This window comes from Schistocerca serialis, chromosome 4, assembly GCF_023864345.2.
Source record: "Schistocerca serialis cubense isolate TAMUIC-IGC-003099 chromosome 4, iqSchSeri2.2, whole genome shotgun sequence".
NCBI lineage: Eukaryota > Metazoa > Arthropoda > Insecta > Orthoptera > Acrididae > Schistocerca > Schistocerca serialis.
This window is the reverse complement of record NC_064641.1, coordinates 79,029,875-79,053,202: the sequence shown is the minus strand read 5'-3', so window position 1 is coordinate 79,053,202 and position 23,328 is coordinate 79,029,875. Positions and strand designations below refer to the sequence as shown.

At 43.2% G+C, this 23,328-nt stretch overlaps 1 non-coding gene across 1 annotated transcript; it reads left to right on the top strand.

Moving 5' to 3' along the window:
• Positions 1-23,034: 23,034 nt before the first annotated feature.
• Positions 23,035-23,109, top strand: Trnas-cga (transfer RNA serine (anticodon CGA)). The gene has a single exon. It is a non-coding gene; the product is annotated as a tRNA-Ser (tRNA).
• The last annotated feature ends 219 nt before the right edge of the window (positions 23,110-23,328 follow it).

Genomic DNA, 23,328 nt, shown 5'->3' with positions numbered 1-23,328 from the left:
TGTACGAATTGCCAATCTTGGTTCTAATGAATGGTTCCATCAGGCATAACGTTACCAAGACAGAAAATTACGCGTCTTGACAAACTGTAAACAGTTTCGTAGTGGTATTGTAAACTTTATTTCTGCAAAATTAGCCACGCCGTGGCCTGCATTCAATGGAACCAATAACGCATTCACTGCTCACTGCAAATCCACACCAATAAGCAGCTACTGAGACAGTAACTTGCTCATTTCTATTCTCCACAAACCAACATATAATGAGATAACCTCTTCCGTACCAGAGCGATACCCACATAGAACCACTAGTTAGGCACCTGGAGCCCAGTCGGAACTATGCCGATCAAAAATCATGACCTCAATGCACTAACTTTTCCCGCAATACTGGTCACCATACCCACTACCAGGGAAAAAACGGAAATGATTTTCGCAGTAAAATGTTTTCTTACAGTGACCAAGATCTCCGCAGTATTCCACAGTTTATTGAGAATATACCTTCATTCATTTCTATTCTCCGGGGAACTTAAATTTATTCCTGCAATCGGAACATACTTCGAACAATTAAGCACCAATGCGTTAACGGCAAATTACCGTCCAATGATCACGACTTCAGGTTGGGAACTCCCCCACAACTAGATGTGAACGCTACCCCAACCTGCTGAGAACAAGCCTATTACGTGTACGTAGAACTAGTTGGAATCATTAAAACATGTAAATGAACGACGACATCGTCACTTTTAACAATTTCGTTATTATTGTTTTCGGGGTTCGTTGACGCTTCTAGCGGCCAGCTGTTCTGTGATGGGTACTAAAAAAATGGTTCAAATGGCTCTGAGCACTATGAGACTTAACTACTTTGGTCATCAGTTCCCTAGAACTACTTAAACCTAACTAACCTAAGTACATCACACACATCCATGCCCGAGGCAGGATTCGTACCTGCGACCGTAGCAGTCGCGCGGTTCCAGACTGTAGCGCCTAGAACCGCTCGGCCACTCCGGCCGGCTGATGGGTACTCTTTGCCGCTTCCGAAAGTGGTTGGCTGGCTCTTGGACATAACTTCTCTGCCACTATCAACGCACTTTAGTTGGCAGCTATGCCGTCTCTCCGTTTAAACAGTACTTTTTCTATAAAGTGAAATATCTAAACCTTTAATTGTAGATTGTCTTTAAAAATCGCAATGGAACAACCTCTATCCATTTATCTTTGTCCACAGTAATGCAGTTTATAACTAGTGCTATTATTTGCCGGCTAAGTTCAGTTATATTGCATTTAGAATATTATGTATTACACGTTCTACATAATGACGTTAAAAATCCTAGTGAAACAACTCCTACCCATTTATCTTTCCCCACAATAATGCAGTTTATAACGAGTACTCCACGTATTGCGCGTACTGTATGAAACAGCTGCTTCTGTCCATTCATCTCTCCACACGGTAATGCAGTCTGCAACGAATACTCCCCATATTACATGTTCAACAAAAGTTGGAGAAAAATAATTAAATCTGCATTTTTATTATTTTTAAATTCACTGTGTTGGTGAGGCAGTAAATTTCCACAGGGCAGTGACTGTGTCACTGCAATTCACTTTGGGGGTGTGGCGGTGGAGCTTATGGTCCCGTACCACCCTCTGACGGTGATGGTTCTACATTAGTCGGGCAGGAAAATATTGCCTAATATGGGCAGGTGAAGGTGTGGCGTTTGCCATACGGTAACCGCCGAAATCTGCAGTGGCCTGCGTAGAACTTATTTACCATCTGTAGTAATATTGACTGCGAGAGGAATACTTTACTGTTACATTAATTAATGCTTTCATTGAGTTTATACAGCAAAACTCTTTACTGTTCTCAAAAGTGTTAAAAGTTCCCAGCCGCGCGGTTTGAGGCGCCGTGTCACGGATTGCGAGGCCACTCCCGCCAGAGGTTAGAGTTCTCCCTCGAGCATGGGTGTGTGTGTTGTTCTTAGCATAAGTTTAAACTAACTTAGTAGATAGTGTGTAAGTCTATAGACCGATGACCTCAGCAGTATGGTCCCTCAGGAATTCACACATATTTGAACATTTTTTTTACAATTACCTACGTTAGCCCAGGTTTTAAGTCAAATTCAGTAAGAAAATGTTTACAAATTGTACTGCTGAGCTTCTCTGCTGTCCTGAAAATGAAACAACTTAATTTAAATCGTTGCAGATCGTGCGACTTTTTCACGGTTAGTTTAAATTAATATTTTCCGCGTAACAGCGGCGGCTGCAGCTCGTCAGCGATGATGCTCGAACAGCTAAAAATGCTGAATGCTGGAAAATATTAATGGAATTGACATGGAAGGGTACTTATAGTACTTAAATAATTCCAACAAATGCTCTATAATCGTATATCGAAATATTTAACAGATTTATACAAACACACACACCCACCCACACACACACACACACACACACACACCTCTTTAGTCAAACACACACAGTTCGATCATTAACATCGAAAGCAAACAGAAGAGACAGCGAAATCTGTAATGGCGCTCTTTTGTTAATAACGAAAAATTAACATGATCTCAGATATTATTATAAGGTAACTGTATGATTCAGCTTTTTAACACATAGTAATTCTTTCATGATTACATTACCTACAAAAATAATTTTTGATACATAAAATATATTACATTTTCAACAAAGTGATTCTTAGCATTTTGTGGGTGTTTGTTAGAGAAAGGTTTACCTTATCGTTTATTATTCATCGTTCGAAAGAGCATGTTATACGGTCGTCATTATGCCGAATGACATTATCGCGCATACTACTTCTTACTTCTACAACATTTAACAACAAAATATTAGGCACACATATTAATAAAAAGTACACATCCCAAGATTCATTACCGTGGACAGATCAATTCGGGCATGAGTTGAGGCGACGTCTTATCCTACTCATAATAAAGGTTTTCACATGTTACACTACTCACAATGATAATTATGAAAATAACTTTTAGATTACATTATTAATACATGAAAAAGGGCTAGTTTGTAAAAAAAAAAGGCGTGGATGTTTTCTAACACTAATCAACTTTTATTTTCGTTTAACACCACAAAATAATTATTTACGTAACTGGAAGAGTTGGAACTTATTTAATATGAAAATTAGTGTTAACCGGAATTTACAGTCCCAGAGTACAAATATTGCGATAAATTGTAGATGGAGTGGCTAATAAGGTAGTCTTCTGCTCTGATTTGGAACCCCTCGTGATTTCCAGTTTTTTTCCTGATGTATGATGGAACATCGCACAAGAACATGCAACTCCTTTCTAATTTTAGACAGGGATGAATATATGGAAATCATTTCTACTTCTAGTGCTGATGTTACGAATTGCAAAATTCATCTTAAATTCACTGTTACTATTCACCAAAAATACATTTAACGACTATGTAAATCGGCACGTAAGTGCAAGAATTCCTAGATCTCTGAAAAGGCTTCTGCTGATGTTCTGTTATCGCCTTTGTATAGCGTTCTTTGGACCTTCACTACGTTGCCGGAGAAGGTTATGCAATGCGACAGTAATGAGTGAAAAATGCAAAGTATGCAAACAATTACGCACCATCACTCGATGTAAAGCTTGTCTCCATATCTTGAACCGGATATGAAATATTAGAGGTACTGCTTTACGTGGTACAGCCAGGCAGAGCATTTAAAATAGTGGTGCTAGAACGCACCCCTAGCGGACTCCGGACACTAGCTTTGTATCTGGTGAGCACGCGCCCCTCAAGATGACATAATAGCAGTGAGTGACTCGTGCAATTCTTCGGTAATATTAATTTTTGTTTTTTCACTAGAAGTCTTACCCGAGTTTTTTCTTTAACGGCTGCGTTTCGGAACAACATTGGCAGCGTAGCTAGACAAAGCTATTCTGTAGACTGGCTCCATCTCTGTGGGCGTTGATGAGAATTTACAGCCAAGAACGCATTACACGGCGCGGAAACTTTGCTCTCGCGTGCAGTGCTTGTTTGTGTGTGTGCGCGCGCGCGCGCGTGTGTGTGTGTGTGTGTGTGTGTGTGTGTGTGTGTATGTGTGTTGGAGAGGAGGACGAGTTTCCCGAGTGCGGGCCCGTGTTTCCCCGTTACATGCGTCCGCATTCCAGCCGCCGAGTAAACAGAAAGCGGCCCCAGCACAATTCACTCTTAATTACACTCTCCGCACTGGGACGCGTTTCTCTCTGCAAATGTTTTTCTCTACGAAAAAAGGACGAGAAACGACAATGTGCAGCCAAAGGCTAAAACCAAAATTATGTTAATAGGATTTTCCGCTGATACTCTCTAAAATGGAGCCACAGCAGAGTACGGAAAAAAATGTTATTTCGTAGCATGTTATCTGTAATTAAAAGCGACCACACAGTGGTGATCAAGAGATATTGATTTTAAATTTTGGTTATTCGCTGTATCCATTTGGTAGATTAAAAACGGAAGGACCGTATTAAACTACTCGTAGCGAAGGCAAGTGCCAGAATGAGATTCTTTGAAAGACTGCTAAGTAGAGTAGTCCACACAAGGAGATAGCTAATAAAATTATCGCTCTATCGGTCCTGTAGTACTGGTCGTCAGTATAGGAACTTAAGCAGATGCAGCTGATAGAGAAGAGCAGCACATTCCGTCACAGATTCCTTGCTGATGGTTGAAAGCCTCACGGAGGTAGTTCCAATGCATGACGCTATAGGAGAGGCACTGTGCATCACGGTGTGGCTTACTGTTAAAATTCCAAGGGCTTTCATTCTCAGTAGTATCTGCTAATATAGTGCTTCTGCCTACAAGATATCTGTCTGAGGAGATGAAACATGTTAGGTCATCATCCATATGCGTACTGAAAGCAATCCATTAATTTTCGGTTACCCTATAAATCGAACAAATTTAAAGGTGTGAATGCAACTAAATACCTTGGGATTACTATTACGAACAACTTAAACTGGAACGATCAGATAGAATAATGTTGCGGGGAAGGCGAATTAAAGAGTGCGTTTTTATTACGAGAACCCTTAGAAGATGTAACAGGTCTGTTAAAGAGACGCCTAAACTATACCTGTTCGAGCTCGTCTGAACTGCTGCGCGGTATGGGATCTTTACCAGACAGGATTGATGGAGGACGTTGAAAAAGGTCTGTGAACTTTTCAGCTGATTTTGTGGTATCGCGAAATAGGGAAGAGAGTGTCACAGATACGATAAACTAGTGGAGGTAGCAACCACTGAAACAGACTTCTTCGTTCCGAGATATTTTGACAAAATTTAAATCACCAGCTTTCAATTCCGAGTGCGGAAATATTTTGTTGGCACCCACGGACAGAAGGCGAAATGATCATCTTGATAAAATAAGAGAAATCAGAGCTCGCACGGAAAGATTTAATTGTTTGTTTTTCCTGTACACTGTTCAGGAGTGAAAGCTAGAGAAAATAGCCTGAATATGGTTCGTATTCTCTGCGAGACACTTACGGAGGTAGGACGTCAAATGGTCCGACTTTGACCAGGAGAGGCACCACAGGTCATTTTAATTTCCACTGTCTATACTTTTACAAATAAATTCATAAAACTTTGTCAGCATGATCAGGAAGGGTTCAAGATTCACACTCATAGCAGTGGAAGTTCAAAAACATAAAAGATTTTTTTTACATTTGAAATTTCGTTTTTTCACTTACTATTGGCTGCATTTGTTGCCATAGGTACACTTTTCTTCGTAAGTAAGAGACTCTTCCATGAATTTAGCACAGCATACCAACCATACTTACAGGTGTATGAAACTCTAGAATTTATTTCATTTAAAAAATTAATAAGTTCTTACATTTTAAAATTCATCTTCAGAAAAAGATTTCAATTTTTACCACAGTTTTAATAGATTCAGAAAATTCTAGAGTTTCATACACCTGTAAGTATGGTTTGTATACTGTGCAAAATTCATCGAAGAATCTATACCAACAAATGCAGCCAACAGTAAGTGAAAAAATGACGAAATTTCAAATGTAAAAAAATTATTTTGTTATGTTTTTGAACTTCTCATGCTATGAGTGTGAATTCTGAATCCTTCCTGGTCATGCTGACAAAGTTTTATGAATTTATTTGTAAAAGTATAGACAGTGGAAATTAAAATGTTCTATGGTGCCTCTCCTGCTACAAGTACGCTCTTTCACCGTGCTACCCCCTTAAGTGCGAACTGCGTAGTAGACGTAGATGCATGTATAGATGCGTATATCTCTCGTAAAGAGCGTTAAGGTAAAATTAGAGATTCGCGCTCATACGGAGGACTACCAACCATATATATATATATATATATATATATATATATATATATATATATATTTTCGCGCACCGTTATCGGCTGGAACAACAAAGGGAGAGGGGGGGGGAGGCGGGGTTTGACAGTAGTACTCCGCCAAAGAACAGCAAGATGACGTGCAGAGTATAAGTCTAGATGTTGATGTAAATGAATTCAGCGACGTCCCGCACTTTCTAGCAACGATGTAAGAGACGCCACACCAGTCGCTAGACGTGATGGCAGTGGAGCCGCACTGCGGTATGGACGCTGTGAGCCACCGAAATCATTGGGTGCCCATCCTGATCCAAGACGACGCAACCGCCGCCCAGTACAGGCACAGATTCCTCGGAGCTCAGCCCAAAGCGCGCACATATCACTCGACGCAGTGTTGATAAGTTCTGCTGAACTTGCATGAGGTGACGCGTGAGACTAGAGAAGCACCGTGGCACGATCCTCAACTTGCTGCACAGAACGAAGGGTTCGTGCATTATCGTGTTGAAAGTACAGGGCACCTGTCGGGTGCTGCAGACAAATAAACTGACTCGCAAGATTGCATGTTACAAGGCTCTATCACTCGCCGATTAGAACAGGTGGCAGATGTCTCAGCGGCTCCAACTCACCCCATGTAAACATACCCCACATGAGAATACCACCAATACCGTGAATTGTGTCCCATTGGCAGCGCTTCAGTACCCAGAGACCAGTGTAGACGAAGCTGTTCAACTTGAGCGTTTGGAATCTACATCTACATCTACATCTGTACTCCGCGAGCCACCTTACGGTGTGTGGCGGAGGGTACTTATTGTACCACTATCTGATCCCCCCTTCCCTGTTCCATTCACGAATTGTGCGTGGGAAGAACGACTGCTTGTAAGTCTCCGTATTTGCTCTAATTTCTCGGATCTTTTCGTTGTGATCATTACGCGAGATATATGTGGGCGGTAGTAATATGTTGCCCATCTCTTCCCGGAATGTGCTCTCTCGTAATTTCGATAATAAACCTCTCCGTATTGCGTAACGCCTTTCTTGAAGTGTCCGCCACTGGAGCTTGTTCAGCATCTCCGTAACGCTCTCGCGCTGACTAAATGTCCCCATGACGAATCGCGCTGCTTTTCGCTGGATCATGTCTATCTCTTCTATTAATTGTTATAATGCGTTGTGATGGGCCAGCCGCTCTCGTAGCTTACGGGAATTGGCCAGAGCTGGGACAGATCAGTTATCCGGAAGGCGTCACAATGTCTTACGATCTTGTTAATGCATTGTGACGCAGCTTTGGAGTAGTGGCATGGTGCATTGCTGTGCAGAAGGTACAGGTCGCCTATGGGGATTGTAGATCAGGGTCTGGCGTCCACACGACAACAGTAGTACAGAAAAGAAATGGTTCAAATGGCTCTGAGCACTATGCGACTTAACTTCTGAGGTCATCAGTCCCCTAGAACTTAGAACTACTTAAACCTAACTAACCTACGGACATCACACACATCCATGCCCGAGGAAGGATTCGAACCTGCGTCCGTAGCGGTCGCGCGGTTCCAGACTGTAGCGCCTAGAACCGCTCGGCCATCCCGGCCGGCAACAGTAGTACAGCTATCCGTCAAACCAACAGCGCAGAACACCGAATGAAACCCATGACTAACAATAGATATTTAAAAACGCTTTGAGTCATTCACTTTGGTCCAGAAACACCCATTTTCAATAACTTCCTGACAACTATAAAAATTGTAGCTACTACCAAAGTAGAGGTTAAGAAGTGGCAGCCGACTCCTTTACCCCACTGATCAGCTTCTGCTTTCTGTTAGCCGTAACTATCACTGATTTTACGTGCTAGGCGTATTTCGTACAGCTTGTTAGTGTTACCCCTATATGATTTAGACAGGACGGCGTGAAAAATGGGAACTGACTCAAATAAAATACACTCCTGGAAATTGAAATAAGAACACTGTGAATTCATTGTCCCAGGAAGGGGAAACTTTATTGACACATTCCTGGGGTCAGATACATCACATGATCACACTGACAGAACCACAGGCACATAGACACAGGCAACAGAGCATGCACAATGTCGGCACTAGTACAGTGTATATCCACCTTTCGCAGCAATGCAGGCTGCTTTTCTCCCATGGAGACGATCGTAGAGATGCTGGATGTAGTCCTGTGGAACGGCTTGCCATGCCATTTCCACCTGGCGCCTCAGTTGGACCAGCGTTCGTGCTGGACGTGCAGACCGCGTGAGACGACGCTTCATCCAGTCCCAAACATGCTCAATGGGGGACAGATCCGGAGATCTTGCTGGCCAGGGTAGTTGACTTACACCTTCTAGAGCACGTTGGGTGGCACGGGATACATGCGGACGTGCATTGTCCTGTTGGAACAGCAAGTTCCCTTGCCGGTCTAGGAATGGTAGAACGATGGGTTCGATGACGGTTTGGATGTACCGTGCACTATTCAGTGTCCCCTCGAAGATCACCAGTGGTGTATGGCCAGTGTAGGAGATCGCTCCCCACACCATGATGCCGGGTGTTGGCCCTGTGTGCCTCGGTCGTATGCAGTCCAGATTGTGGCGCTCACCTGCACGGCGCCAAACACGCATACGACCATCATTGGCACCAAGGCAGAAGCGACTCTCATCGCTGAAGACGACACGTCTCCATTCGTCCCTCCATTCACGCCTGTCGCGACACCACTGGAGGCAGGCTGCACGATGTTGGGGCGTGAGCGGAAGACGGCCTAACGGTGTGCGGGACCGTAGCCCAGCTTCATGCAGACGGTTGCGAATGGTCCTCGCCGATACCCCAGGAGCAACAGTGTCCCTAATTTGTTGGGAAGTGGCGGTGCGGTCCCCTACGGCACTGCGTAGGATCCTACGGTCTTGGCGTGCATCCGTGCGTCGCTGCGGTCCGGTCCCAGGTCGACGGGCACGTGCACCTTCCGCCGACCACTGGCGACAACATCGATGTACTGTGGAGACCTCACGCCTTACGTGTTGAGCAATTCGGCGGTACGTCCACCCGGCCTCCCGCATGCCCACTATACGCCCTCGCTCAAAGTCCGTCAACTGCACATACGGTTCACGTCCACGCTGTCGCGGCATGCTACCAGTGTTAAAGACTGCGATGGAGCTCCGTATGCCACGGCAAACTGGCTGACACTGACGGCGGCGGTGCACAAATGCTGCGCAGCTAGCGCCATTCGACGGCCAACACCGCGGTTCCTGGTGTGTCCGCTGTGCCGTGCGTGTGATCATTGCTTGTACAGCCCTCTCGCAGTGTCCGGAGCAAGTATGGTGGGTCTGACACACCGGTGTCAATGTGTTCTTTTTTCCATTTCCAGGAGTGTATCTGAGCCCCACCACCTGAGTACAAGAAAGTTCCGTTAAATTTGGAGGTTGTAGATTCGATTAAATGCCTACTTAAATTAAAACCAGCTTATAGAAATTTTTTTTGGGATACCGAAACATCGACTTTGTTTTACTGGCAGAATACTTAGAAGATGCATTACATTTACTGTCTACATTACTCTTGTACGGCCTCTTCTGGAGTGTTGTTGCGCGGTGTGCGGTCCTTAGTAGATAGTATTGTTGAATGACATCGAAAAAGTTCAAAGATCAGTATATGTTTTCAATGATCGCGAAATGGCGTTGGGGGAGGGGGGGGGAGAGAGAGAGAGAGAGAGAGAGAGAGAGAGAGAGAGAGAGAGAGAGAGAGAGAGAGAGAGAGGGGGGGAGGTGGGCGGGGGAAGGGAAAGGGAGAGAGAGTCACTAATACGATATGCGTGTTGGAATGGCAGTCATTAAAACAAAGACTTTTTCGTTGCGGCGAAATCTTTTTACGAAATTTCATTCAGCAATTTTCTCCCCCAAATGTCGAAATGTTTCGTTGGCTGGCACCTAGGTAATAAAATAAGAGAAACAGAGCTCTCGTGTAAGGATTTAGGTGTTCATTTTTCCCGTGTGCTGTTCGAGAGTGGGACGGTGTCTGAAACTGGCCATTGTTTCGCCTGGCACAGCCTCGTCGCCTTCGGCCATGTTGTCTGCTGGCAGCCGCCTCAGGTTGCGCCTTGGGGTTAGGCAGCCCATCGGAACAAGTGGTGTTCATGCCTTTCAACACGAAGAAGTGGATCCAGATACTGGCGCTGGTGGAAGCTCACCCTTAGAATCGCTACTATGTTTCGAATGTGACGCGCTCGTGTTAGTCTAAAAGTTGCGACGTTTTGGTGACATCGTCTTACGAGAAATTTCGTAATTTGCGTTCAAATAAGGAAAAACATCCGAATTCAGTAACAAATGGTATTTAATTTAATATGAAGTACCATGCAACTGGCGCTCTGGAGTCTAAACTCCAGGTTATTAGCATTACTACATCATCAGTTGTACAGAGCAGTTCTCTCAGAGCCTGATAACTGTCACACAGATCTGAAGTACGAGCAGTTTACTCTGTAAGACACACGCTTGGCTCATTACATTGGTTCTTCCTATCCATATTATCTTTCTGAATACCAGTGTCCTTATAATTATAACATCCACTGATATTCAAAATGCTGCATACATAACAAATCACTTTATTAGACTTGCATTGTGCAAAAACGATTCATAATCCACTGGCAGGCTTACCCCAGAACACGTCTGGCTACGTAGCTGTAGTTTCGGTCGAATGCAAAAGAGTGTCTCGTATCCTAAACTGATACAATGAACCCTGTCGATCACGTCTGAAAGTCTTTAGTTTCTTCAATGAAGCACCCTCTACAGACATTTGAAATACCCAGGGTGAACCAGACTCCACAGACAAAATTACAGAGGCTGTTCAGGAACACTTTTTTATGTTGCTATATTTCATAGTGTCCGTTGGCTCGTTACATAGTAGCAATGTCATTATGATTTATTCTTTTTGTTGCACTAGTTATTTGTTTCTGTGAAAATACCTTCACAACAGTGCAGAGGACTGTAATGTGCAAACTGAGCGAGTTGGCGCAGTGATCAGCACTTTGGAGTTGCATTCAGCGCGACGGCGGACCAAATCCGCGTCCCGACATTTTTCTTTTATTTTCCGATATTTTCCTGAATCGCTTAAGACAAATTCCATGATGGTTTCTTTCAAAGGGCTCGGCCGATTTCTTTCCCCATCTTTCCGTAATCAGAGCTTGTGCTCTGTCTCTAGTGACCTCGTAGTCGACGGGATGTCAAAGACTTATCTTACATCAAAACGTGCAACACAAACACCGAGTAATTCAACATCCCTCCAATGTACACTGCTGGCCATTAAAATTGCTACACCAACAAGAAATGCAGATGATAAACGGGTATTCATTGGACAAATATATTATACTAGAACTGACATGTGATTACATTTTCACGCAATTTGTGTGCATAGATCCCGAGAAATCAGTAGCCAGAACAACCACCTCTGGCCGTAATAACGGCCTTGATACGCCTGGGCATTGAGTCAAACAGAGCTTGGGTGGCGTGTACAGGTACAGCTGCCCATGCAGCTTCAACACGATACCACAGTTCATCAAGAGTAGTGACTGGCGTATGGTGACTAGCCACTTGCTCGGCCACCATTGACCAGACGTTTTCAATTGGTGAGAGATCTGGAGAATGTGCTGGCCAGGGCAGCAGTCGAACATTTTCTGTATCCAGAAAGACCCGTACAGGATCTGCAACATGCGGTCGTGCATTATCCTGCTGAAATGTAGGGTTTCGCAGGGATCGAATGAAGGGTAGAGCCACGGGTCGTAACACATCTGAAATGTAACGTCCACTCTTCAAAGTGCCGTCAATGCGAACAAGAGGTGACCGAGACGTTAACCAAAGGCACCGCATACCATCACGCCGGGTGACACGCCAGTATAGCGATGACGAATACACGCTTCCAATGTGCGTTCACCGCGATGTCGCCAAGCACGGGTGCGACCACCATGATGCTGTAAACAGAACCTGGATTCATCCGAAAAAATGACGTTTTGTCATTCGTGCACCCAGGTTCGTCGTTGAGTACACCATCGCAGGCGCTCCTGTCTGTGATGCAGCGTCAAGGGTAACCGCAGCCATGGTCTCCGAGCTGATAGTGCATGCTACTACAAACGTCGTCGAACTGTTCGTGCAGATGGTTGTTGTCTTGCAAACGTCCCCATCTGTTGACTCAGGGGTCGAGACGTGGCTGCACGATCCGTTACAGCCATGCGGATAAGATGCCTGTCATCTCGACTGCTAGTGATGCGAGGCCGCTGGGATCCAGCACGGCGTTCCGTATTATCCTCCTGAACCCATCGATTCCATATTCTGCTAACAGTCATTGGATCTCGACCAACGCGAGCAGCAATGTCGCGATACGGTAAACCGCAATCGCGATAGGCTACAATCCGACCTTTATCAAAGTCAGAAACGTGATGGTACGCCATTTCTCCTCCTTACACGACGCATCACAACAACGTTTCACCAGGCAACTCCGGTCAATTGCTGTTTTGTGTATGAGAAATCGGTTGGAAACTTTCCTCGTGTCAACACGTTGTAGGTGTTGCCACCGGCGCCAACCTTGTGTGAATGCTCTGAAAAACTAATCATTTGCATATCACAGCATCTTCTTCGTGTCGGTTAAATTTCGCGTCTGTAGCACGTCATCTCCGTGGTCAGTAGTGTAGAATTAAGGTGATATGCCGTGTCTGCAGCAACAGTTCAGCTCCCCGTTGCCTTCAGTGAACGCATACACGAGATGCATATCGGCGAACTCTTCATCATTAAACTGCTGTGTCCTGAACGGATATGGGCAGCACAGAATGCAAGCTTGAAGATGAAGTGCCTATTGCTGTTGTCAACAATAAGTACCGTGAATTGTTTCAAACGAGACGCACAACACATTCCGTTGACATTTGCACTGATGGAATATTTTCAGTGCAATACAGATATAAAGATAAATGAGTGTGAGAAATGAAACGATAACAGGTGAACACTGATCCCTTTTACCGAAACACTCGGAAAACAGCCCTGAAGAATCTCCAAAATTTTGTCGTTGGAGATGGGGTTTCCCCTGTAAGTGGCACCTAACGCTGTAATTGGTTAGTTAAACACCCTCTTCCATATCATCTGTTCGGCAGTCCTGTACACACGTGCGTAAATGGGCACGAAATCCTTTATTGTCCCCTCACGTTGGGACATGACGATTCGCAATTACGGCCAGTAGCGTACGTCATGTTATGATGAGTTCTGATGCGTGAAGCCAGTAATGACGTAAATATTGCTAAAGGTGACTTGTGCCCATACGTACGCCTTCGGTCTTTTCAAGCAGAATAAAATACAAACGAGTTCGTGACAAGTGACATGTGAGATGTCGACCTGAGTGCTGGTACGCTTCTCTGGGAGCAGAGAAGTTGAGAAAGCAGACCAGACTAGACGCTGTGACGGCAGCGGCTGCGGTAATCCGTGTAATGGCAGCGCTACGCGCTTAACTGCGTGATTTCCCTGGGGGCGGCGCCGGCGGCGGCGGTTGACGAAAATCTGAGCGAGCGCACACGTGCGTGCCGTGTGGCGCGCACGACGCCATTCAGGCGCACGCGACGCAGCCAGAAGCGGCCGTCTTACTAAGGCACATGACGGGCGGGCCGCCATTCCGCTGCCACTTCCCGCCTACGGCACGTCTCCAATTATTTACGGTCTCTAGGTTTGCATCTGTACTCTGAGAGGTACCTACCGGAGGATGCTCGTTATCTATTTGCGTCATTTTATGGGCGAGCCCGACCTTCACCGACGAAATTTCGGAGGTTCTTCACCGATATTTTCCGAGTATTTTGGTAAAAAGGAGACGTGGTCTGTGGTGGCTCTCTGCAGAGGAAATGTATTTCATTTCATTCCTTACCTCCTTGCATCAATGCAAATGTCGGCGATACACACCCTGTGACTTGTTTGGCAATAAATTTGTTCCATCCAATCATGGCACTTGCTGTTCACAACTGTAATGCCCATTTTGGTCCTCGCTCACAAGTTTGCATTTAGTAATGTTTGGTTCTGTCGTGGGATTATTTTTCCAGCAGTAATAGTTTTTCGTTAACAGTTGCGAGGAGCCGATCCAGCTGTTTAGTATAGCCCTCAGATGCTAAAAGTCCAATCCCCAGTGACATACAGAAAAAAGAAGCTCCCCATAAGATCATGCAAATTTAAGAGAAACAATATCACGCAATGGATAATGTCTTTAGTGAAAATTTCTAGAGATGTCCCAATTAAGCAATAAAGTTCGGGTACGTAGCACCATGGATGTATTAATGAAGGGTCCAATCTAGCTACAAGAGGGAACTAGTCCGGTCGTAGTGACCGAGGGGTTCTAGGCGCTACAGTCTGGAACCGCGCGACCGCTACGGTCGCAGATTCGAATCCTGCTTCGAGCATGGATGTGTGTGATGTCCTTAGGTTAGATAGGTTTAAGTAGTTCGAAGTTCTAGGAGACTGATGACCACAGCAGTTAAGTCCCATAGTGCTCAGAGCCATTTGAACCATTTTTGAGGGAAATAGCGGTCACTATAACAGTTTGGTTCATTGCCATAAGACATCAACTAAACTATTTATCCTCTGAATCAAGTATGTAAACGTTTAATGAATGAACGAAAGGTTGCAATTATGAGTTATTGCCTTGTCACATGTTGGTGAAAAGAGGAAAGCGTAATATGAAACTATATCAAGGATAAAGCCATTTACTGCGTAAATGATTAGTGATTTGATGAAAGATCTCCGGAAATGCAAAAAGGATACAAACAGATTCGCCAAAGCGCGTGATGGGTGCAACTAGCTGGCTGAGAATGTTCAAAGTGCACTGTTAAAGCCGGCCTCTGTAGCCGAGCGGTTCTAGGCGCTTCAGTCCAGCACCACGAGGCTGCTACGGTCGCAGGTTCGAATCCTGCCTCGGGCATGGATGTGTGTGATGTCCTTAGGTTAGTTAGGTTTAAGTAGTTCTAAGTTCTAGGGGACTGATGACCGCAGAAGTTAAGTCCCATACTGCTCAGAGCCATTTGAACCACTTGACACCAGACACTGCGACTTCCCCGTTCTATATCTCCTCGACGTTGGTTGGCTTGCAGCGCCAGGCTTCTGACGCTATAGTCCTGAGTTTACCTCTCTGTCATGAGACAGCTAAAGATAGTACCGAAGGCTGAAGAAAATAATAAGTGATCTTCGCCGCAATAAAAGGAAAGGAGAAGAAGAAATACTGAGGTGTGAAGTCATTGGCAGCAGTGAACATTTAAACTTCCTGACAGATTAAAACTGGTAGATTGAAACTGTGGTTGAGCATTTGCCCGCGAAAGGCAAAGGTCCCGAGTTCGAGTCCCGGTCCGCACACGGTTTTAATCTGTCAGGATAGTTTCAAATCAGCGCACACTCCGCTGCAGAGTGAAGATCTCATTCTAGTAGTGAACGTTGTTTGCAGTTTGCATGCGGCGTTAAAGAATCGACTACATTAGTTATATTACATTATAAAATGAGTTACATGACAATTTGGGCATAAACTGTCACGCAGTAAAGTGATACACAGCAGTATCGAAAATTTTGCTAACGAGGAGCTGGCCGATATGCACCTTGTGTGTGAGTTCACTGAATACAATTGAGGAGCGGAACTACAATCCCATGTTGAGCTGTTTGCACAGGACGACAACCACACCACGTTTGTTTACCCATGTATTATTTTAGTTTTCACTGCAATTGATTTTGCGGCCTACAACATCAAAGTCGCCCTACTAAGGCGTAGGCCTACCTGTTGCTGCTGATAGTCTGTGCTAGTGGAAAATAGTGTAATGTCATCCATAAAGCAAGATAATCCAGCTAAGTTCGTATAACGCGAATTTCTTCTTCTTTTCCCTAGTTTTGGCTAGGGTTCGTAAGAATATGTTTTGACGATGCAGATTCTCTTTGACTTACTCCTCTTTCCCAATACCTCGCAGAGCAGGCGTTTTGGAATGGGCAAACCCAATCGACATTGTGAGGGGTGGGGGAAGGAAACTCCACTTGTGCACATTCTTGAATGGTGCCTCGCGTCGTCTTCGAGCATATTCCTGGTTCCAAGCTGTTGGAGCACATGCTCGCTTTGTACATCTCAATCGTGAATGCTTGCATCCGACTTTCGCTCAGAGGTGGATAGGAGGAGGAGGACGTGTTTCGTGGCAGGCCGCTCACTTGTTTTCTTATTGTGGGGTTATCTCACAATTCTCATGTTCCACACGCTCTTCCTGAATGTTTGTTCTATGTGTGACGATAGCATACCTGCATAGAAACTCCAGGCACCAGACGGAAAAACTATGGAGAATGTAGCACTTGCGTAAAATTTACAGGTAAATATAATTATTACAAAATTGTCCACTCATACGTTTATCGTCAGCAGAGCAATAATTGTAGAATGGAACTTTTCACATTTTATAATTTTCGACCTAGTCGTTCCACATCAGATAATTTTACCTGAAAAAGATACATTTGCTCTTCTCCATCATCCGTTAAAAGTTTGCAACATCAACGTGGAAATACCTGACAGGTGTAATTCATAGCTTTGATCGTAATGTTGTATTCCACTTATTTAGCACATACCCTATATCGCGAATGGTCTGTGGACGCACCACTGAATACGCTATCGATCTGAGTGTATTCAAACGAAGTCAAAATGGGTTACCAACGTAGATTTGTCGTAACTTGGAACGATTCAACGGAGAGAGTAAGCTTCGAACGAGAAACAATTTCAGGGGTCCAGTACATTCAGGTCTATGCTCGGCGAATCACTGAATTATATGGCTGATGGTACTTGTTACTGTGCCACACGCTTATGTTTCCTCGCTTTCTGTACAAGCATGGAACGTGAGAAGAACGTCTGGTTGTACATCTCTGTGCGAGTTATCATCTGCCTGATTTCATCTGCACGATCTCTACAGGATAGACACGTAGGAGGCTGCACAGCGTATCTTCAAATTTTCGAATGAGATTCTCGGCAAACATAGGGTGTCTTCTTTCGAGTGTTTACCAGGTATGACTTTTCGACGTTTACTGTTTCACTGACTCCCCACTGAAACAAGTTTCAGCCAGTTGCACCACACTTCATTGTATAAGTTCTATGTCTTCTGTAAGTACTGCGTGAAATGTGTGCCATACATTGCAGCTGTATTCAAGTATGGGGCACACAAATGTTTTCTGTGCAACCTCTCGTACGTTCAGGGTGTGATATTTCTACGGATGCCTGAGGATAGTGTACTGAACAACATTACTTCACTATTTACTTCGTTTGTAGATTAATAATTGTAGCTATTATGAGTAGTATGTTTTTAGATTGGTTAGTACCTTCAACTACGAGTAGCACAAGCAAGCCGTTAATGTTTATTTTTCTTCGGGCAGCACTTCAGCTATTGAAGAGTGGGACATATGGAAGCGAAATAGTGAATCTATAGGCGTAGTCCACTTCATGACATAGTTACGACCGTGCAGAAAACATCAGGTATCAAGTAGTAAACATTGTGGTTGTGGGAAGATTGGTAGACGCAGAGAAAAAAAACACATTGAAGTGGGTACTTATTAAAGTACCAGTAATCACACTATCTATACCTACACCCCTAACACACTGTTTATTTGCTTTACCTGCAATTGAGCGTCGTTACATTTCATTTCTCTGCCACTTTTTAATGTTATCCCTCTGAGGGATCCAAGGTAATGACTTCTAAGTCACCGCTACGCTTATTTAGCATCCAACACACAATAACACTTCTTAACATACAGCTCTCATCATCATTCATTCATTCATTCATACATACATACATACATACATAAAATACATACATAATTCAGAACGAATATAAATACTGTTTGTAAATTGTTCTTAACAAAAGATAGAGCGTCGTTACTAAACAGTGTGAAGTTTTTAATGCCTTAATTTTTACGTGAAGCAGATGATCGTGACGACAGCCCCAGTACAAATGGCCAAAATCCACAAAATATCTTTCCGCAACAAATTACGACGAAAAGTAATGATTTGTTAATTTTCTAACGACCTTCATAAACATAAAATTTTCTAGCAGGTGACAAGATGTACAAACAGGTATTGAAGGGTCTAAAAAACCTAAATGTTAACCAAGGTAATCAAGGTAGAAAAATCGGAATAGACGGAATAAGTGTTTGGACTCTGAGTTTTTATTCGCAAATGCTGTCATGCAAGATCTTGTATTTTATGGCGTTTTCAGTAAAATGAAAACCCAGCGTTAATGGAACAGATGTCCTGGAACATGGTTTGTAAAAACAGGTGGAGCCCGCATTGTATTCACAGCACACAGAATCGCCGAAGAAAGGAAAATGTGGGAAACACAAAGAGTTATGGCATCGGAAAATAACTTGCGTACACTGAAGACAGCCACAGAGGCCAGAATTGCAGGGGAAGACAGAGATTGGAACGTATCCAGCAAATGACTGAGAACTTTTCAAGTTAAATGGTACTCTTGAGGTGAAGAGAAGGCGCGGGAGAGGAAATGGTAGGGGCTGCATCAAACCAGTCAGAAGATGGAGGACCCAAAAGGGAGACAAAAGAATCAAGATATGTGATATAAGTCGTCATCCGTCTTCTCTTTACAGCTCCTGTTCTGAAAAAAGCTGTACAAATATTGAATCGGATATTAATAAGATTTAAAAGGGGTGTACAGTCTGTCAACTACTATTTAATGTTTAGAAATGTGAAATTGTGTATTTTACAATATGAAAAATACGTACTATGCTGTGAATCAGTGACAGAATCGCAATTGTAATCAGTCAATTCGGACACACCTCTTGATAACCAAGGTTGTATAATATCCCGTCTAACTATAAAACTTTAAAGCCGAAATTCATCTGTGCACACAATTCCTTGGCCATAATCTGCTGATCATCATGGATAAGCTGATGGAGCCGCTATTCACTATGAGGGATGACAGTATTTTGTTTTATTGTTGCTTACGGGTCCGTTAATTGATATCCGACACCAACCCCGCCCATAAATTACATGAACTTGCATACAATAGGGGTCAGACTTCCGTAGGCAATCCAATGAAACTGGATTATGTAAAAGAGGATAAAATTTTGGGTTCGCATTTACTTTTTGTTGGTGGGTTCTCTTTTATCATACAAGTCGCCTAAACAGTTTTTATATTTTAAAATTCTTTCGTTCGTAGTCAAGGCCAAAGCTGCTGTATTTAACTGCGATCTAAGATATTGTAAATACTGGCTCTGTAATAAAATAAAGTCTTTGCTTTGCAAGCTATTATTAAATGAAATTATTTAAACTGTTTTGTGGCTGGTGCTGTGGAAAAAGATATGAAATATTTTGTAATATTTGACATTGTAGCCTAATGGCGTCTGATTGTTGCACATCAGCGATGTTCTGTTTCCTAGCGGAGGGAAGGTTATAAATTGTTAGAAATTGTTTAAATGTTCAAAACATTGATGTGAGGGATCAGAAAGTAACTTTCAAAAATAGCAAGGCTAAGATTTCATACATGTATTAACTATTACAACATACACACCTCCTCAACGTAAATGACTCTTTTTCCAAGAACAGCGAAAACAAAAGTAAGACGTAGCGGCTATTAAGACCGCTTCTTTTATGAAATATGAAAAGATATTATCTGTAATAGCAGTTGTCAGGGATGGTAGGTATATAGTTCAGACTAAATTTCTGATAAAAAATAGTTACTGTGCCCTTGACATTTTAGTAACAAGTTAGAAAAATCACGCAGTCTTTAATGTCCATATTTTGATACGTCATAGCAGCTGAGCGGGATTGATCACGTCGTGACCTGTACACACCCCCTCACATTACTCGTCTCCACACATCCTTTTCAAGCGTCGGTGAATTTCAAAGTTGAAGACAAGTGCCAGTTGTGGCACACGTTGTGCCTCTACCTGTACCACACCGCAGACCTTCAGCTGAGGCGACGTGCTATAACGTAGTACTCGTTAGTTAGTTGCGTGTTTTTTTAAAAAAATAAGCTTAAAATTTTTATTACCTAACCCAGTCCCTTAAACGGCACAAAATGCATATTTTATACCTTTAGATTTTTTATTTCTATTCAAGAATTCATCTATGGTATAGAAGGAGTTGTCAAGGAGATATGATTCCAATTTATTTTTGAACTGTTGCTGCTGTCTGTCAGACATTTTATTTCTTCTGGTAATTTATCGAAAAGTTTTACAGGAGCATATTTTACCCCTTTCTGTGCCAAAGATAGGTTGAGCAGAGAATAGTGTAAGTCTTTCTTTCTTCTGGTATTATAATCATGAATGTCACTGTGGCTTTTAAAGTGGCCCCAAATATTATTTCGTATGACATCAGAGAGTGAAAGTATGCAAAGCGTGTTAGCTAGTTAATTTCTGTACCCTCAAAATTGCCAGTTATTCTGATTGCAAAAGTTGATGAAACTAGTCGCTTTAGGAGATCCAGAATAAGAATTTTCCAATTAAGGTTCTCAACTATATGTACACCAAAAAACTTAGTGTGCTCTACCCTGGCTGTTGACTCCTGTTGATGTGTAGTATTTATTGAAGGAACTGTACTCCTTGCAGCAGAAAATAGGATGTACTGTGTTTTTTAAAAGGTCAGATCAAGCCCATTCACCGAAAAGTATTCAATAACTGTGATTCTTCAGTTTCTCCCGGCGTATTTGTTGCTCGAACAGTCCACGGGTATATTGCCGGTTCATAGTGTCTGTTCGAGTAATTAATAACTTTTCCAGAGACATTATTTGTATCATTTTCTATTGGAGTGTCTTTTATTGGATTAAAAATGATGCTTTTTTCATCAGCAAACAGTACCAGTTTAGCTTCTCGTTTCAGATAAGAAGGGTGGTCATTGACGTATAGTGTGTCAAATAAGTCGCATGTCATAATGACAACGTAAGTTGAAAGTCATCTGGTGTTTTGTATGTTGTTAATCCGGACTGCAGGCCAGTATACCGTATTATTCAGACCAGTACAGTAGAAATGGGAGTCCCTTGCACACTTCCCTTTCTGTTTGCATGCAAATTATGTTTGTTGTGTACGTAAAACATTAAAAAAAGAAAATTTAGTATAGTATCACTACAGCGAAAACTGAATGGAATGTTAGATTCATGCACATCAGTCATTAGCACAGGAATTGGGACGCAGATTTCATGCAGGTTATAAGTGTGAAAAGTAATAGATATTTCAGTATTGCCGATAGCCTTAATTCGTGCTAATTAAAACATTGTGTGAGAGTAACTAGGTGTTGAAACTGAATATTTTGGCCTCCTTCTTCGACTGAGATACATTAATTATTTCAAATGGCTGTTTTCAAAAACCTTCAAAATCAAGTGTTGGAGTACTTTCGTATAAGAAAGAAGCTGCCCTCACGTTATCTAACTGTGAATAAAAGCGGGTTCTGACTTTAAATAAATGCTATCGACATTAGACATAATTTATTAAAAGCAAACTAAAAGCGAAAACGTGAATCATATGATGACAACTTGCCACATTTTCCCTAGCTACATCTGTACTTACCACACCGTATGACCTTCATCTCGTGACGTATTGTTAGTGGCACAGGACGAAGTTGTATTTCAGAAAAATCTTTCCGGAACTTTCTCATTGAGCGTGAACACGTACAGTTCTTTCCACTTAACGGAGCGGAGCAACTTTTTTTTCTCTCTTCAGCCGGGCTAATCATCAGAAAAAAAGCAAATGTGGGCTTTGGCTACGAGTGCGGGAAGCTATGACACTGATGACGTAAACCGATTAGTGAGAAACGCATTTTCAGGTACCGCATCCTTAGCGATTGTCCATCTCAGCTCTGGCGCTAATGTTCTGCTTTCTTCAAAACCATTATTACTTAATAGTATTGTCAGACCTCAAACCATTATTTGACACACTACGTATCTGACCACTTATCATTAATACCGCGCCGGCTGGTGTGGCCGAGCGGTTTTAGGCGCTTTAGTCCGGAAACGCGTGACCGCTACGGTCGCAGGTTCGAATCCTGCCTCGGGCATGGATGTGTGTGATGTCCTTAGGTTAGTTAGGTTTAAGTAGTTGTAAGTTCTAGGGGACTGATGACCTATGTTAAGTCCCATAGTGCTCAGAGTCATTTGAAGCATTAATACCGCATTGAATAACACTGCCATACAAAGCTCGACCGGGTGTGGATGAGTTATCAGGACCACGTCTGAACAATGCCTGTTTGGCTCAACTGGCTTTGTCAACATTTCATACTTTGAGCAATAGTTTGTAACCTTCGTACATGTTCGAAGATAATCGTTTCCTATTACTAACTTAATTTGCTTCGTTATGAGTGAGAATTGATTCTGGTATATTATTATGACATTGCAAATAAACAAATGCGGATGAAATTCCAAGCATTGAAGGACTACCTCCGTCATTGTCAGGAGCTGTCGTGAAACTGGCTAGGATCCGGGATGTGTAGTTGAAGTAGTGGAAATTAGACTCTGTAGTAAAAAGTTTAAAAGAGCAATGAATGGAAGTGTGCACTTGATAAATAAAGAGCTCAGAAGAAAACTTCTCCTGGTTTACCGCCCAATACTAGCGATGGCGCTGCAAAAGGTCGACACTCTGTAGTGCATATTGGATTACAGCAGCGGTACGTGGGCGAGCGTTATCTTGAAACTTCCTGGCAGATTAAAACTGTGTGCCGGACCGAGACTCGAACTCGGGACCTTTGCCTTTCGCCGGCAAGTGCTCTACCAACTGAGCTATCCAAGCACGACTCACGCCTACTGGCAGAAGGGAAGCTGTCAGGGCGGGGCGTGAGTGGTGCTTGGGTAGCTCAGTTGGTAGAGCAATTGCCCGCGAAAGGCAAAGGTCCCGAGTTCGAGTCTCGGTCCGGCACACAGTTTTAATCTGCCAGGAAGTTCCATATCAGCGCACACTCCGCTGCAGGGTGAAAATCTCATTCTGAGCGTTATCTTGTTGGAAAATACCCCCTGGAAGCTGTTCCCCTCCCGCTGGAGGTTCGATTCCTTCCCTGGGCATGGGTGTGGGTGTTGTCCTTAACGTTAAGTTAGTTTAAGTAGTGTGTAAGTCTGGGGACCGATGACCTCAGCAGTTT